This window comes from Chiroxiphia lanceolata, chromosome Z (assembly GCF_009829145.1).
Source record: "Chiroxiphia lanceolata isolate bChiLan1 chromosome Z, bChiLan1.pri, whole genome shotgun sequence".
In the NCBI taxonomy this organism is placed as follows: domain Eukaryota; kingdom Metazoa; phylum Chordata; class Aves; order Passeriformes; family Pipridae; genus Chiroxiphia; species Chiroxiphia lanceolata.
The window spans coordinates 733,687-751,044 of record NC_045671.1 but is presented as its reverse complement, the minus strand read 5'-3'; the positions used below and the strand labels follow the sequence as shown (position 1 = coordinate 751,044).

Sequence of the window (17,358 nt, the reverse complement as noted above, 5' to 3'; positions counted from 1 at the left end):
TTCACACTGACTGAACTGGCTCATTAAAAACCAGACATGGGCAAGACCCGTTCGTCATCTCTCCACCGAGGGTCTGTTCCCGCAGCAGGTACTTTGTCACTCTAAATTATGTTCCTCGAGCACAGTAGCTGCCAGTGAATGCTAAGCTGATCCGTGCCCTCATCTGCCACTTTCTGAGTTGTTCCCCCGGGAGTGCTGCTGGATCTCCAGATGAGCATCATTGTGCTCACACTCGGTTTCCGTTAGCGAGCCATAGTGTTCTGTTTCTGTGTTTAGGAGCAAGGCAGAGCGCTGCTCTGGGACTCACTCTGCTCCTGCCTGGTCTGGTGAGCTCCCTGTGTGCGTCCTTAACCTCATCTGAAAAACGGGGGGGATGCAAAAAACCAAAAAGCTTTGAGGCTGACCGATGAAAAGAGTGGGGTGTGCTCTGGTTTTCTTCTCTTGATTGTGAAGCTTTTATAGAATTGCAGGTGGTTCGGGTTGGAAGGGACCTTTAGATGTCACCTGGTTTAGGGCAGTGAAGTTACAGCGAGTGACAGCCTGCAGGGAACCCCCGTCCTGCACCAGCTCACCCAGAGGAAGGGCAAATACCAAGCCCACATGCCCCAGCTGCTCTGACTCCACTGCTGGCTGAGGCTCCTGTGGACCCACCGAGCTGTTTGCTCAGCAGTAGCTGTAAAAGAGCTCAGATCTGCCCTGTGAGGAGATGGACAGAGAAAGGAGGGTGCGAAGGGAGAAATCCTGGGAGATGGGAAGCCACGGGAGAAGGGGGGCCGAGTGGTGGGTTCAGGGACTCCCAGGAGGCACAAGAAGCCTGTTTCCATCTGAGATGTGTGGGGTGCAGCGCTGCGGTCAGGCAAGGGTCTCCTTCGGGGGCATGTCCCCAGAGCTGCTGCTTTACAGGGCAGCGCTTTCCCGGCCGTGGGGCAGATGGGAAGAATTGTGTCTCCTGCCTAAAACACGGAGTCCAGAGTCGCGCGGCTCTCGTAGCCCTGAACTGTCTTAGGCGAGGACGGGCCGCCCTCTGCAGGGAAACTCACGAAAGTCGTGTCCAAGCCTTCCTCGTCCGCTGCCTGGATTAACCCGCGCAGATAACCCCTCCGGGGACCCAAACCGATGCCACCCCCAGTGCCAGAGCCCTGCTGTCACCCCACCTCCTCCATCAGACTGCCGTTTCCAGTGCCTGTGATGCGCAGGAAAGCTGCGGGAGGGTGCGCCAGCGGCCGGCGATTTGACATCCAGCGTTTCCCCCTGCAGGGAGAAATAATGGTTTCACACCTCTCTGGATAAGTGTGAGCAGCGAGGGGCAGCTGTAGGTCTGGGTTTGCGGGGTGCTGAGTGCTCCCTGCTGCGGTGAGTGAAGCCAGGACGTGCTTTGTCTCGCTGAATCACATCTGGCAGGTTTGGTTGGTTGGTTTTTTTTTCCAGGAAAGTATTTCAGCACATCTCACAAGTTTTCACCCCGCAGACTTAAACCAGGACACGATTCATCTCCTCAGGGAGAAAAGCCAGATTCTCAGGCAGCACCTTGGGAAGCTTTTGGGTTTTCCAGGAACTGTAGATTTGGGTTCACTGTCAGCAAAACTGTTCAGCACCCCTTGGAGCACCAGGTTAAACGAGTAGATAAATAATATTTCTGACTTTGGATGCTAAACCCCTTCTGGAAACCTGGCCACAAGTGCAAGAGTGGGAGCTGGGGCTCAAGGTTTGTGTTTCTTTCCTTAAAAAACCTGGGAGCAACTGGATATTCATCTGGTAGCCCCGTTACAACCCCAGTGAGGACAATATGATTATCCACCTGAGTGCCTAATTGCAAGAGTCAGACTGTTGAGCACAAATGTGTATATTTATTATACATAATATATGGTTCTGTATCCTAAATTCATGCCAGGCAGCTGTTTATTTTAGAGGAGACGTCACCAGGGCGGTGGGCAGAGTCATTTAAGTCACCTTTGTTGCCTGCCTGTGTGTGTGGTTGCACACTTGCCTGGATTGGTATGTTGGCAGCAGAAAAGGACGGAAAGGGAGATTTTACTGTTTGTCGTGAGCTGAGTCCACACTGAGCAGGTCACCTGGGCTGTACCAGTGTGGCTAAAAAATATTAATTCCCATCTTCAGCTCTGACAGCACGTTCACTGCCCTCTCTGACAAAGAAGGCAGAAGGCAGAAATCACGTTCCTCTCCCCCCCATCTGGGACTGAGCTGGCAGGTGACCCGCTAGATTTAAATTTGGGCTTTTAAAACTCAAGAGGCTCGCGCTTTGTAGCGTTATTTAAAAAAAAATTATGTGGGAAACTCCTCTTGATCTCTTGTAGAGAAGCCTATGATCTGTCAGAGGAGCTCAAAATAAGGAGCTGAAACCTTTCAGAACAGTAACCTAGCGCTGCCACCAGTTTTCTTGTTAGTTGTGCATCCCCCCTGGATATCTGGGACAGGGGCAATGTACAGCTCTCCTTCACACCAGTTTATCAGCGGCTGAAAAAGTGCAATACCTTGTTGTTCAGGCCTTTGTAAGCCCTGCTGGAAAGTAAGATAGGCAGAAAGCCGCACAAACAGCAGTTGCTGTTCCTGGGAGCACATTAAATAACGAAGGGACCCCAAAACCCTCCTCAGGACAGCAGGGGTTGATCGAGCCGGCGGGTCACACAGCCTGAGCTGAGGTCCTGCGGAGAAAAGGGAGCAGCAAATCCTCCTGGAAGCCATTTTAGGGAACACGAAGAGGATAGAGGCGGTCAGGAACAACCCGACACAGATTTAGGGAGGATAAATTGTTCTAACACCTTTCTGTAGCGGCTGCCTGTTGGTTTTCTTCCTTCAACGCCCTGCCTTTATGTTCCAGAGCAGAGGTGAGAGCTGTGGCTGCTGCAGCTCCGTCCTGCCATCTTTAACCCCCACATGCTTTTTGGCATTGGCTTCATTCGGCCTCAGCCCACCTGATCCTTGAATTGAGGAAAACAGAACTCAGCTGGGGAAAAAAACAACCAAATAAATAATAAAAAAAACCCAACAAAACCCAACCAAACAAACAAAAAACTAAAAAAAACCCCACCCCCAAATCTTGCCAGCTGCACAGATCGGATTTTTTAACGGACTCAAGTTCCCTTGCTTTCAGAAAAAAAGAAAAATCGTTTTTGTGGAAGTTTGTCAGGGATTGGAGACTTCCATTCACAGCAGAGCCGATGAAATCTCGATGGAGTTAGTAGGTTCTCTGCAATTTAAACTGCAGAAGAGCTTCTGCACAAGCTCCAAAGCTCTCCTTATAGTGGTGGTTTTGTAGCTGGCTTGTATCCCTACCTGGATATCTCACAACCGAGACGTCTGTCGCTGTCCCCAGTGCAGGTGTCTGTGCTTTCTGTAAAGGGATACAAAGCACAAGTGACATAAAGGATTTATGGCTTTTGTTCTTTGTTTGAGAGGTGAAAACTCATCACGTAATTGTCTTTCCTTGGTCAGACCTTTCCCGACCTGAATGATCCTATATTTTAACGTCAACCCTCTCCTGCTGGAGGAGTTAGATTTTAAGATTCGCCTAAAAAAAATACGTGGCCAGCGAGAATGCACGTAGGATGACTTGAAATGCAAAGGAGTCCAAGCAGGATGTAGATGGGATGTTGTGGGTCAGCAGCTGTAAAGCTGTTTTAGCTTTAGAGTTTGGAGTCCCACAGGTTGCTTTGCCTTCAGCAACACTGAGCAGGTGAATGATAACTCAAGACGTAGAAGCCATTTCTCCTTGGTGCCAAGATGGTGCTCTGCTCATGAGATCTTTTCTCACTTCTTTTTTTTTCAGGAACTAAATTGTTTTGCACTGCTCAGGATGCTGTCCTTTGCTAGACACAGAGAAGCCAGGGCTGAGGTGCTGACACTGTGCTTGACAAGCACAGAAAATTCACTTTACAGCGTTTCAAGGCGGTACAATTTGAGACCTGTGAAGGCTAGTGGAACTTTTTTTGGCAGTTTTCTCTATTATTTTTGTCAGTCGCATCCATTTGGAGACAAAAGCAGAGTGTTCTCAGTAGGGAGGGCTTTCAGCCTGAAAGACCAGTGTAGTTGCCTGGGAGCCCAGTCTGAGAGGGAGGTGTCTATCATGTTAAAAGCAGAAACAAGAGTCACCGAGTGTACATGTGCTGATGGGACTCTGACTGTCAAGGTTCTGATCAGTCCCTGTGAGGTCCGTTCTCACCCTGCAGCACACAAACACAGTGTTAGGTGAGAAAGAGACCAGAAAGCACTGTATGTTGATTTCAAGACCTTAAACCCAAATGCAGGGTCACCAAACCCCCACCTCTGGGGTTAGACTCTCCCCTAAGGTGAGAGAGACATCTCTTTCCATCTTAACTGAGGTCAGCGGGACTTTATGACTTCTAAACTCGAGGTGGATTAGTGGGTTTTGTGCTTTTTATCCCGGCTGTGATCGAACAAAGGCGCGACAATTCCAGCTTGGTATCTGCTGAGTGATCAGAAGAGGGCAGTCCTTCCCCTCTGTACTTGCTCTACTTCATGCTTGAATTGAGTCTCAAGGCCACAAATTAACGCTGCAGACCTGTGCTGATATGGCTGCACTGATGCGGGGTGTGCATCCAACCCCTGAACGGCCTTCTGTCCTTCCTTCAAGACCAGGGAGTTCTGCCACTTGAGAAGAAATATGACAAACGTGGTGTCCATGAAGATCACTCAGAGGACAGAGGCAGGTTGCTGTAGATAATTTCTGGAAGAAAGCTCCCATTTATGAAGATGGTGTAGGAAAAGGTCACTCAGTGTCTGCACCACTCCCTGTGAGAGCAGTGACCACAGCACATATAAATCGACCTGGTTTTAGTAGCTGATAAAGCCAGCAGCAGTGAGGAGGGAGGGGTTTACTCTGACTCCCAGCAGAAAAGCAGATTTATCAGGGCACGAAAGCACCCCAAAGGCTGTGGCCTCCCCCTGTGAAGGTTGCTCCGTGGTCTTCCACTAAACCAGGATGCCCAGAGATCCATCCACCCTGACCTTGAATGTTTCCAGGGATGGGGCATCTACCACTTCCCTGGGCAACCCGTGCCACCCTCACCGCAAAATTTGCGACCCCCATAATAAAATCTACCACAGTCAGTATAATTTACCTCGATAAATTTACCACCCTCAGCATAAAAAGCTCCTCCCTTCTGTCTGGTTTGAACGCCACCTGACCAGCCCACCTCAGGTTTTCTCACCGTGTCCCCTGGCTGTCCAGAGGCTCAGCAGGGTAGAGGTGACCCACGATCCGAGGCCAAACAGGCCTGAAAAGATCAAAAGCAGAGAAGGCAAAATGTAATTTAAACAATGAGAGTTACGTGAGTCACTGACAGAAGAATTAATCCAAACTGTGGGGGGGACTGGTGTCCATGCAGGCCAAAGCTCCCTGGCTGGAAAGACTCACAGACAGATATGGATCCATGTTTAAGCCCTGTCATCCCTAATCGGGGCAGATCTAGCAGCGCCACAAAATGCTCCCAGGAGCTGCAATTTTTGTTACCCACAGCGTTTAAATCGTGAGCACGATCCCAGGCACAGTTCCGGACGAGGCCGGCTAGCGCTTTCCCAAACAACCGCTGGGGACAGTGTGGGAATCAGCTGTTCCCAAAACGCAGCGCTCACGTGGACTTTGGTTTGGACGGTAAAAGCTCCTGAGCAGCACGGATGTGGGCTGTTCCCACGTGAGCTGGTCTCAGGGCCAGAGGCTGCTCTGGACACGTTTGAGTGCAAAAACGCTCAGTGGGGAATACAAAAGCAGAGTGACATTTAAACACAGAAGAATGAAATCGCTCGACAGAAGTAGAATAAAAATCGTGGCAATGGCGTAAAGGTATTTGTCAGTGTTGGTGCCTTGAAGAGGTAAAATAGGCAAGCTTTGTGGAGGGAAGTATTATATTTTGGTGGAATTGGTCTAGTGAAAGATGCTGTTTTTCTTCACAAACCTTGCCTCAGGGTAACAATCACCTTTGCTGCCTCATTCCTGCTGCAGTCTCATAATGTAAAAGGGAAGAGTCAGTCAGGTCATCTCTCTGTATGAGGATTAGTCCAACCTTGTCATAGTTAACTGTGAACACTTCTTTTTAGCAAAAATAAAGAGCATGAAGTGAAGAGGCCAGTGTCTATCAAACCACAGAAACCTGTCTTCTGAGAGACAGCTTGTCTGCTAATCTGTACTGCAAAAACTTCTGAGGTTGGGGTTAGATAAAAACTAATATCACTGCCTAAAAGATTATTATCAGTGTATTTAGGGGACTGGCAGCCCAGCACTATGAATAGACAGATCTAGGCAACTAGAACAGAGATTTGATTATTTTTTTTAATTTACATCAAGAACCAGTTACGTAAAAAACAAGCACACCGAGTCCAGCTCTGGTTGGATGTTGCTTCAAACAAGATGTTTGAGAAACTGGAAATGTTACAGAAAGGAGAGACAGAACTGTCTCAAGAATGAGAAACAGAAGTCTCCTGTTTATCTGACAGAACCGGCTACAATCAGTATGGTTTATCACTGGGAGGTCTCTTTGGTAAAGAGAGAGAAAGAACAAGCAGAAAGTTATCAAAATTCCAGGAAAAACTCAAAAGGGAAACAGAACCCGGTTTTAGGAGGGTGGAGGTGATTTGAGAAGCCGCCTCGAACGTGATTTAAGAACGCCACCTTCAAACAGTGATCGAGTGGCTCTTGGGAACATGTGTTTTACTCCAGCACAAACCACTGGCTCCCTCTGAAGAGGAATCCCGGCAAAATGCGGCGGCCTGCGCTCATGGGAAACACGGAATTATCATGGAGTAGTTGCCTGTTGCACTAAAAATTTGTGAATGAATTCTCACCCTGCAGTGAGAGAGCTGTGACTCCGCTCGCTGGAGGCTGCCCTGGCACAGCCAAGAGAGGGAGCAGGGCTGGGACGGCTGGTTTTGTGGAGCTGAGGAACTCCAGGGGCTGATCTCTCGGCAACAGCAAAGCAACAACATCGCGGGTGCCAAAAGAAACTCTTCCGTGCTGAGCACCAAATATGGTGATAAGGACCAAGAAATGACTGCTCCTCCTGCTGTTCTACAGCACAGGCAGCGGCACGAATCAGTTATAAATGTAACAGGCACTCGGTGGCTTTGGAGCAGTGTGAGATGAAGAGCAGGATTGCTGTCCCTGTAGGTTGGGGTAAAGCGCCCGTGTTGTCTTGAGACGAGCCAAGTTTGCATCAGCAGGGTGTGGGCTGAGCTGTACTATGGCACACGACTCTGTGATGGGAGGCCAGTGGCCCCTGGGCTGTCCCTGTGTCAGCAGGGCCAGGGCAGTGCCCTCCCTGTACTGGCACTGCTGAGGTCCCTCCAGTGCTGGGGCAGTTCTGGGCCCTCAGACAAGAGAGACACTGAGGGGCTGGAGCATGTGCAGGGAAGGGAATGGAGCTGGGGAAGGGTCTGGAGCAGCAGGAGCGTCTGAGGGAGCTGGGGGGGCTCATCCTGGAGAAAAGGAGGCTCAGGGGGGACCTTCTGGCTCTGCAACTCCCTGACAGGAGGGGGGATCCAGAGGGGGATTGGGCTCTGCTGCCAGGGAACAAGGGACAGGAGGAGAGGAAACAACCTCAAGCTGTGCCAGGAGAGGTTTGGATTGGATATTGGGAAAATTCCTTCACCCAAAGGGTTGTCCATCCCTGGCACAGCTGCCCAGGGCAGGGGTGGAGTCCCCATCCCTGGAGGGATCTAAAAGCCATGTGGATGTGGCACTTGGGGACAGGGGTTAGAGGTGGCCTTGGTAGTGCTGGGGAATGGCTGGACTCAATGGTCTGGGAGGGCTTTTCAACCCAAATAATTCAATGATTCCAGGATTCTGCTGCCCCCCTTGTGCAAGGCTGGGGCTGTGTGTCTGCGCTAAGGCACGAAGCACGGACCAGGCCTGGTCCATACTCCAGATGGAGCATCTCCACGAGACCCGTACCTTGAAAAAGTTCCGGAGCCTGGATTTGAGAATGAAGACAGCTGAGCTTCTGGGAGAACGCGTGGGTGCCAAAGCGGTGGGTGCCGACTGGAAACGACGGCCTTCCCCGCGGTTAAAAACCGCTGCTGGGAGCCCAAGACCGCGCAGCCCTGACAAACCCCTTCCCTTGGGGCGCAGGTTTTTCCTCTGCCGTGACTCACGACAGCGCAGCCTCCAAGACAGCCATTCTTTCACAACAAAGCCTTGCGGGGCGTATTTCACCAAGGCCTTAACCGCTCGCTCCGTGCCTTGGGCAAGACCCTCCACCGGCCTGAAAGCCTGCAGGGTATGCGGAGGGTGATTTATGCCACTCGGGTACGAGGCCAGGCGTTTTTAAACGCCTCCAATCCGGGTACGAGGCCAGGCGTTTTTAAACGCCTCCAATCCGGGCTGGTTTTAGCCGGGCACGAAGCCGTGACCTCGCAGGTTATTTTTCGCAGTCCCCTTTTTGTTTATAGGCGCGGGCGCCGCGTTGTTCGGGCGCGTTTCGAAGCCACCACGGGGGGCCGTGCTGAGGGCTGGGGGAAAGCAGCTGGGTGTGCTCTCCCCACCACAGAGGCCTCAGAGAGACGAGGAGGAGGTTTTGATTAGGCGGGTTAATACATCTGATGCCGTTGCTATGGCAACCCTGCTTCTCTTAACTGCTCGTTCCTGCGCCGAGCACGTTCGGTGCCAGCCGGAGAATTGGGATTCTTATTGTACAAATATCCTTGTTATAATGAGAACGCCGGTTTTAAACTGCCAGAGGGCAGGGCTGGATGGGATACATGGGAAGGAATCTGTGGCTCTGAGGGTGGTGAGCCTCTGGCACGGGTTGCCCAGAGAAGCCGTGGCTGCCCCTGGATCCCTGGAAGTGTTGGCTGGACGGGGCTTGGAGCAACCTGGGATAGTGGAAGGTGTCCCTGCCCACGGCAGGGGGCTGGAAATGGATGGGCTTTAGGGTCCCTTCCAACCCAAAACGTTCTGGGATTCTCTAATGGACCGCCTCATAATTGGCAACACTGGAAAATGTCTCAGAGTTTTTGGGATGGAGAGGGATGGCGAGGTCTGAGGTGGGGTGAGAGGCCACATTTCATCCTGTTGTACCTTCCCTCTCCAAGCACTTGAACACTGAACCCTTCTGCTGAGGTGAGAGCAGTGTTAGGACAGACAGCCCCGTGTCACGAACAGTGATGGGTTTGCTCTCTTCTTTTGCAGTTTCAGTACTGACCTGCAGCACCAGCTGCCCCGATGTCTTCTGCCAAGCCTTCTGTTTGGGTCCAAGGGTATTCCAGCCCTCCAGGCTCCATACAGCAGCACACCGAGGCAGAGTTAACTCCTCAGCGCTGTGGTTCTGCACGTTTTGAGGAGCCCTGTTCCAGTACGGCACCCAGCACGGTGGCCTGGCAATTGGGACCAGCGTCTACGTTGCTTGGAGTAATTATATATACATATATACACACACATATATATATAAAATACATATATACACACATATATGTGCACACATATGTGATTATATGTTTCCCCACCGCTGCTCTCTGCTGCCTGCATCCCCTCATGGATCCCAACCCTACACAGCCCCCATTCCCTCACAGCCCCCATTCCCTCACAGACCCCCTTCCCTCACAGACCCAGACCCATCATGGACCCCATCCCCTCATGGATCCCAACCCTACACAGACCCCTTTCCCTCACAGCCCCCATTCCCTCACAGCCCCCATTCCCTCACAGACCCCATTCCCTCACAGCCCCCATTCCCTCACAGACCCCATTCCCTCACAGACCCCCTTCCCTCACAGACCCAGACCCATCATGGACCCCATCCCCTCATGGACCCTGTCCCTTCACGGACCCCATCCCCTCACATTCCCATCCCTACACCCTCCATCCTCTCACATTCCCGATCCCCTCACACCTCATCCCCATCACCTCATGCCCCCATATCTTCAATCCCCCTGCTCACATTCCCTATCCCAACATTCCCATCCTCCCACATTCCCATATCCTCACATCCCATCCCCTCATTCCCATCGCCACATCCCCATTCCCTCAATCCCCATTCCCTCACAATTCCCATCCCCTCACACCCTATCCCTACATTCCTATCCCCTCACACCCATGCCCACACCCCCATCCCCTCACAATTCCCATCCCCTCACAATTCCCATCCCACATTTCCATCCCACACCCCCATCCCACATCCCCATCCCCTCAAAATTCCCATCTCCTCACAATTCCCAGCCCCTCATAATTCCCGTCCCCTCACAAGTCCCATCCCACATTCCCATCCCCTCACAATTCCCAGCCTCTCACAATTCTCATCCCACATTTCCATCCCACACCCCCATCCCCTCACAATTCCCATCCCCACACAATTCTCATCCCACATTCCCATCCTCTCACAATTCCCATCCCCACACAATTCTCAGCCCACATTCCCATCCACTCACAATTCCCATCCCCACACAATTCTCATCCCACATTCCCAGCCCCTCACAATTCCCAGCCCCTCACAATTCCCATCCCACATTCCCATCCAACATTCCTATCCCACATTCCGATCCCCTCACAATTCCCATCCCACATTCCCAGCCCCTCACAATTCCCATCCCCTCACAATTCCCATCCCACATTCCCATCCCACATTCCCATCCCACATTCCCATCCCACATTCCCATCCCCTCACAATTCCCATCCCACATTCCCATCCCACATTCCCATCCCCTCACAATTCCCATCCCACATTCCCATCCCACATTCCCATCCCCTCACAATTCCCATCCCACATTCCCATCCCCTCACAATTCCCATCCCCTCACAATTCCCATCCCACATTCCCATCCCACATTCCTATCCCACATTCCCATCCAACATTCCCATCCCACATTCCCATCCCCTCACAATTCCCATCCCCTCACAATTCCCATCCCACATTCCCATCTCACATTCCCATCCCACATTCCCATCCCCTCACAATTCCCATCCCCTCACAATTCCCATCCCACATTCCCATCCCACATTCCCAGCCCCTCACAATTCCCATCCTAGGTTCCCATCCCACATTCCCATCCCCTCACAATTCCCATCCCACATTCCCATCCCACATTCCCATCCCACATTCCCATCCCCTCACAATTCCCATCCCCTCACAATTCCCATCCCACATTCCCATCCCACATTCCCATCCCACATTCCCATCCCCTCACAATTCCCAGCCCCTCCCCCATTCCCTCCCAGCCCTTTCCCCTCCCCCAAAGCCCCGCCCCTCGCCCCCTGCTCGCCCCGCCCCTCTGCGCTGATTCGCTGTCGCCCCTTACCTCATTAACATACGTCAGGCCGCGCCCCCGCGCCTGGCCTCGGTTCCCCTCCGTGGGGGCGGGAGAGAGCGTTCATTGGTTGAGCGCCGCCCCTGCCTGCGAGCCTCCTTCCTTTCGATTGGCTATTCTCGTTGTCAGTCACAAGTAAGACCCGCCCCCCGGGGTGTCCCTCCCCGGCGCCTCCGTGTGAGCTCCATTCAGTGGCGGGTTCCGCGGCGGGCGTAGCTCCGGCTGTTCTCGATAGGAACAGGTCGCCGGCCGGCATCGCTCAGCGGGCAGCAGCCGCAGGAGGACGAGGTAGATCCCGTTCTGGTAACAATTTCACAGCTGCGGCGGCGCACCGCAGGCCTCTGTGTCCTTAACAAACCCGTGTCTTAAGGGCGTCCTGAGGCGCTGGAGGCCGCCCGGGCTCGGGGAGGGGATGGACCCGCCCGCGATGCTCCGTGTCCCCCCCCAGGGCCCGCGAGGGTCGTGCCGAGGCAGCAGCACGGCGGGTGCGAGGCGCCGAGGCTCGGCCTGCGGCGGGGGCAGCCCTGGGCCCGGCGTTAGGTGCGGGGCTGCCCGGGAGAACAGCCCCGGCCGTGTTTACCCCTGTCAGAGCGGTGACAAACCGAGCCGAGCCGCCGGGGGCTGCCCCGGGCCGGGGGGGGGGCACGGCGTGTCCCCGGCCCGCCCTGACCTCCCCGTGGCCCCGGACAGCGAAAGTTGGGCAGGGGCAGAGCAGCCGGTGCGGCCTGGGAGGAGGAGGAGGAAACGTCGCCTGGTATTTTTAGAGCCGGTGTTTGGGTTTGGCCTCTCTCTCCCCGGCTGCTCCTTTCAGAGAGGCGGCCGTGGCTGGACGCGCCGCCCGCGCTGGCACCTCGTGGCCTCGCTGCGCCGAAACGTTAAAAAAAAAAGCTGCTAATGAAGTGCTGTACGAGGCACCCGGGGTGCGGGGTCGTGGCAAGGATCCCTTAACTAACAGGAAAAAAGAACCCCAAACGACGAAAAAAAGAGCGCGCTTGATAAAGGGCCGGTGAAAAAGGACCCTCCCGCAACCAACCAACCAACCAGCCAAACCCACTAAATATCGATCGTTTGGTGTCCCCCGTGTCCTTAATTCCACAAGCAGCAAAAGGGAAGTTTTCGGCGTTACACGCATTTCCATGTGGGCAAAGGGAAGGGCTGGGGGCAGCACATGGAGCTCTGCAAGTGCCCCCTGTGTGTGTGTGTGTGTGTGTGTGTGCGCAGCCAGCCGTGTCCAACGTGCTGCTAAGACGTGATAACCATCCGCAAAAATTTAGCCCGGGCTTTTGTTTTAAGAGAATTTGCGCGTCGCAGTCTCGGGACAAAACTTCTGATGAGCCTGTGCGGTGGCTTGTGAGTCAGCAACGTGAGCGCAGGCGAGATTTGGAGCTCTTTTCTCCTGCAAACTAAGAAAGAAGCTGTCAAAGCGCGTGGTGGTGTGCTGGGCTCGAGTGAGTACTAATTGAATTTTCATCTTTGCTGGTGGTGCCAGCACCTCCATTGCAGCAGAAGGAGCAGTTTTGCTGTTACTGGATAGTTATTCAGGTTTCTCTGTGATTTAAGCAGGGGTTTTCTTTTTTAAGTCCCAGCTAGTGCACACTGACAGTTTCTAGGTGCTTGGCAGGCTCATAGTTCGCCAGATTGTCCCTGAATTAGCAAGCAGCTCAGTTTCTTTGTGCTTGTTGCTCAGTTGTTCTTGCAGGGAGAATTCCCTTTTGTAAGTACAGCTGTTGTTGAGAACATCCTCGTCCATCTCTCTCAACTTGTATCCAAAAAAAAAAAAACCACCCTGCGTTTCTGAGCTGAACAGCTCTAACACAGAGATGTACCAGTTCTCCAGAATAAAGCATTAGTAGCTTTCTGTTTATTCCTGCAGTATTTTTGAGGGTTTTCCGGGAGAAGGCCTTTGTCCTGCATATGCTGATGTCCTTACCTTTACTACCAGTAGCCCTCCCAGCTGCACAAATGGAATACAAGTCAAGAATGCAAATACATCTTCTTGTCAGACTGGCCCAAAACCACTGCTGCTGCAGTTCCCACGGTGAAAGACAATGGACTTCATGATTCTTAAGGATCAGAATATTTAGGTCAGGTCCATTAATGTACAAAAATACAGCTCTTTGATGTGGTTTGGTTCTGTTATGAACCAAGGCTTCAGTAACAAATAATTCAACCCTACTTTCTGTTTGTGTTAAGAGGTTTTCTGACATTGTGAGTTAAAGTAATTCAGCTTTACCCTTTCTAGAAAGGTGTTCCGAAATTATTTTCATTTGAATTCACCTAAGTGTGCTTTATTTGCTGAATTGTTTCAAGCCTCAGGTTGTGAACTTGGCTATTCTACTTAAGTGCTCTGCATCTAACTCTTTCTCCTAGTTGAACTGGTTGCCTTCAGGACAAAGGGGAAGAAAAGTAATTTGAGTTTGTTAAAGATCTGCTTCCAAAATAACCCACTTACTGCTGCTGAACAGTTTATTAGTATCTCCTCCCCATATGACTGCTCCTTTTAATCTGCAGATCTCAAGGTGCCTTAGGAACGTCCTTTAAGGTGATTGCTCAGGACTTGGCTGAAGAGAACCTGAAAACTTCCCTCAGCAGTAGCATCTGGTCAGCTCAGGGAGCCAGAGGTGCTGAGTTGCTGCACAGAACCCCGTCCCCATCCTTGTCCCCCTGCTCCTTCCTCCTGGGATGCTCCCGTTGCGAAACAGAAGCGTCCCCTTGACCTGCTGCGGGGTGGTGGGTGCAGGAAAAGCTGCTTAGAGTAAAAGTCCCGTGGGGAGACACGTTTATAGTCGGTGCTTGCCTAATGTAATAATTTTAGACTGCCTTATCATTGCTGAGGTGATGAAGCCAGCTAATGTGTGCCTGGTTTGTGTCACGCTTGGGTAGGCAAGGCTTGTCTGTTTATTACTGGGGGGGGAAAAACAAGAGAATCGAGTGCGGTGGTGCATCCACACCAGACCTGCAGGCTCACTGGATGGGCTCCTGTGGGTACCTAAGAGAAAATATCTACATCAAAAAACCTGCACCAATGGAGGCCTGAAGGACTGGAAACTCTGTGGGGCCTCTGTGGCCTTGAGTTGGTAATTTCAGCCTGTGTTACCAAGAAAAAAAAAAAAAGCTCCTGGTGGCACACAGGCCTTGTTAATTTCTGTACATGAAAGGAGGACTGGAACTCTTTATTGACAGGGGATTTCAGGAGTGCTTGAACTGCATTTGTGCTTGCCCGCCCTTCAAACTTGAAGGAAGGCTGCACAGTCATCCAGCACAGGTTGCTGTCCACTGGGAGACACCCTGAGCAGTCAGGTAGGATCCACAGGTCAGGCAGCCCGTGCAGTAATTGAAGCAGACCTTGCTTTAATTGACACTGGGCTTCCTGACTCTCGGAGCAAAGTAATTGGACCTCTGAAGAGCACCGTGAACCTTTCCCTTAAAAGTAGCTTTTGCAATTTAACGAATCTATAATTGCACCAGAGAAACATTTGCTCCCAGATAAGGGCACTTGTGCATATTGGTAATTAGTTTGACCTGGGGCAGATGCCTCCTGATAAGTCACAGCAGAGAGCTGTGATCTGATATGCTGAGGGATTTATTTCCCTTAAACTGTGACATGGGGTGTACTTAGCCCTAAGTCAGAAATAACCAGTTGTAGTGGATTCAGTGTAGAGGTGCACCAGGGTCTTGTTTTGGTCCTCAGCCTTGCCAAGTACTGAAGGGAGGAGAGATGTCCTTGTTCTGGTTGTGCTGACACATCTTTGTGGAGGAATTTCATTCCCCTTTCAGTTCCGCTGCCTTCTTCCTAATTCCTCCTCACAGGACATTGCACAACCTCATTCCTCTGTCTGCCTTTTCACATCGTTCCAACCCCCCTATTTCCCTCAGTTGACGTCCTTCCCCCAGGGAGATGCTCCGAGGGCTGGAGCCCCTCTGCTCTGGAGCCAGGCTGGGAGAGCTGGGGGGGTTCACCTGGAGAAGAGAAGGATCCAGGGAGACCTGAGAGCCCCTTGCAGGGCCTAAAGAGGCTCCAGGAGAGCTGGAGAGGGACTGGGGACAAGGGATGGAGGGACAGGACAAGGGGGAATGGCTTCCCACTGCCAGAGGGCAGGGTTAGATGGGATATTGGGAAGGAATTTTTGGCTGGGAGGGTGGTGAGGCCCTGGCACAGGTTGCCCAGAGCAGCTGTGGCTGCCCCTGGATCCCTGGAAGTGTCAAAGAGGGTCATGGTCATGCATGAAAAGCTCCTGGCACTCCTACACAGGAGCCTGGACAGAGGATGGGGAAGGATTGCTTGCTTCTGGTTTCAGGGTAAGTCATGTTAGGGTGAGTTTTGGAGGCAGGTTCTTGCAAAAACAGTCTTAAAAGTCTTTGACAAAATGAGTTGGAGGAGATGTGCAAGGTGGGAGATGAAACAGAAATACGGAATGATTAGAAGAGGCAGGGAAGGAGAATAACCAGTCAGGTTTAATGCTGGATATGAATCAACTGAGATCATATCTCTTGGATCTAAACGGAGGGGCTAAGTGGAAAATGAAACTTGATTCTCCCACTTGCTCTGTGTATCTGAGATACCTCCACCAAGAGAATCATTTTAGGTGATGTGACACCTCAGGAGGGATCAAGTCTCCTCTCTCAGACAGCAAAGAAGAAAGTAAGATTTGTGTCACAGCCCCGAAGTCTTTTCCTCTCTGTCTCGTTGATTGGAGAGTTAATTGGTCAAGGTAGGAGAAATCTGGGCCACAATCTTGTTTGGTTCTTAAATACTCGTTAATTGCAATGAAGTAATTTAGATCTAATTGGAGTAAGATAAGGTGTGGTGTTCGTCCTGCTTTTTAATTCCTTGTTTGAGGTATTTGCTCATTGACTGAAGCCACCCTGGCACCAGGCTGATGGGATTGTGGGATGGGGGTTTGCTGTGACTCTGGAATCACAGACCACACGCAGGAGGAGGTGGACCCACAGCTGTGTAACGATGGCAAATGTGCAACCAGGACCAAAACCGGCTAAAACCGAACTTGTTGTTCCTAAAGGCCGGTTGTTTTGCAGCACAGAATTAATTTCCCTTATCTGATCCTGATTTTCAGCTGCCCTGAGTGCTGGCAGGACCAGCTGTGCTTGGTCCACTGCTTGCTGTGTTTGGGGAGGAAGGACCACACGAAAGGCAGCAGTTGTTTGTAGTGCTGGCAAGGCGCAGTAAATTTATGGTCTTTACCACAAAACAACTGAACACACAGGGGTTTGAGCGCAGCCTAAACAAAACAGGCACAGGATGAGAGAGAGGGTTGCTTCTGAATGTCAGAGCTGCTTCTCTGTGATGGGTGGAAGAGAAACCCGGGCATAACCTATGATGAAAAGTATTAAATGTTTGCATATTTTTGTAATGCTTGGAAAGATTTCTAAGAAAATCCTCAGGCTGTGACTTGTAAGACCAGTCTGCCCTCTTAAAAGCTGATTATGTGTAAATTTGATTATAGAAAGGTCTTCTAAAGTATTCAGGCTGTATTTAAGATAATGAAGTTTTGTTCCTTAATCCAATTTTGTCTCCCATCTGGAAGAAATTAAAAATCCAAACCATGCATCATTTCATTCCTTAAAAATGTCTCATAACCTGCTTTACTGTCCTTTGCCTGAGTCTTGGAGGGGGCACCAGCTGCCGTGGAGAGGTTCCCTGATCCTGGTTCTTTGCTGTCCTTTCTGGGCTCTTGATGTGTCTTGATGGTCCTGTGGTTGCTGTTGTCTCTCTGTCTTGGTGAAATAATCTCTGAGAGATGAGTCCAGTTCACGTTACCTGGTGGTAGTGAGTTATAAAAGCATGTAATAAGTGATAATTTCTGCTCCAAAGAGTTTGCAGTCAATGGGTGAATAAAGTGGGTTCAGGAGTTGCTATAACCTGGCAAGACTAGAACCAAGCTTTTGAGTGGTTCTAAAGATTTTTTTTATTTTGTTAGGGAGACATTCCCTTTATTGAAAGGGATATATTCTCCCTGAAAATAACCTTTTTTTTTTTTTTTTCCCTCACATTTGGAATTGTAAAAGCCTAAGCCTGGAATCCGGAGTTCAGCGGTGTTCCTTTGGCCGTTTTAATTCTGCATTTTG

General features: G+C 51.2%; 1 protein-coding gene across 2 annotated transcripts in view; it reads left to right on the top strand.

Moving 5' to 3' along the window:
- The first annotated feature begins 11,433 nt into the window (after positions 1 to 11,433).
- Positions 11,434 to 17,358, top strand: part of ME2 (malic enzyme 2) — a 33,026-nt gene continuing 27,101 nt past the window's right edge. Inside the window, exon 1 of one of the 2 annotated variants that reach the window (XM_032675716.1) lies at positions 11,434 to 11,559. The gene's annotated coding sequence lies outside the window, so the exon portion shown is untranslated. Of the gene's footprint in view, positions 11,560 to 15,870; positions 15,984 to 17,358 lie in introns of those variants that run through there. The other variant, XM_032675717.1, reaches the window with a different exon arrangement.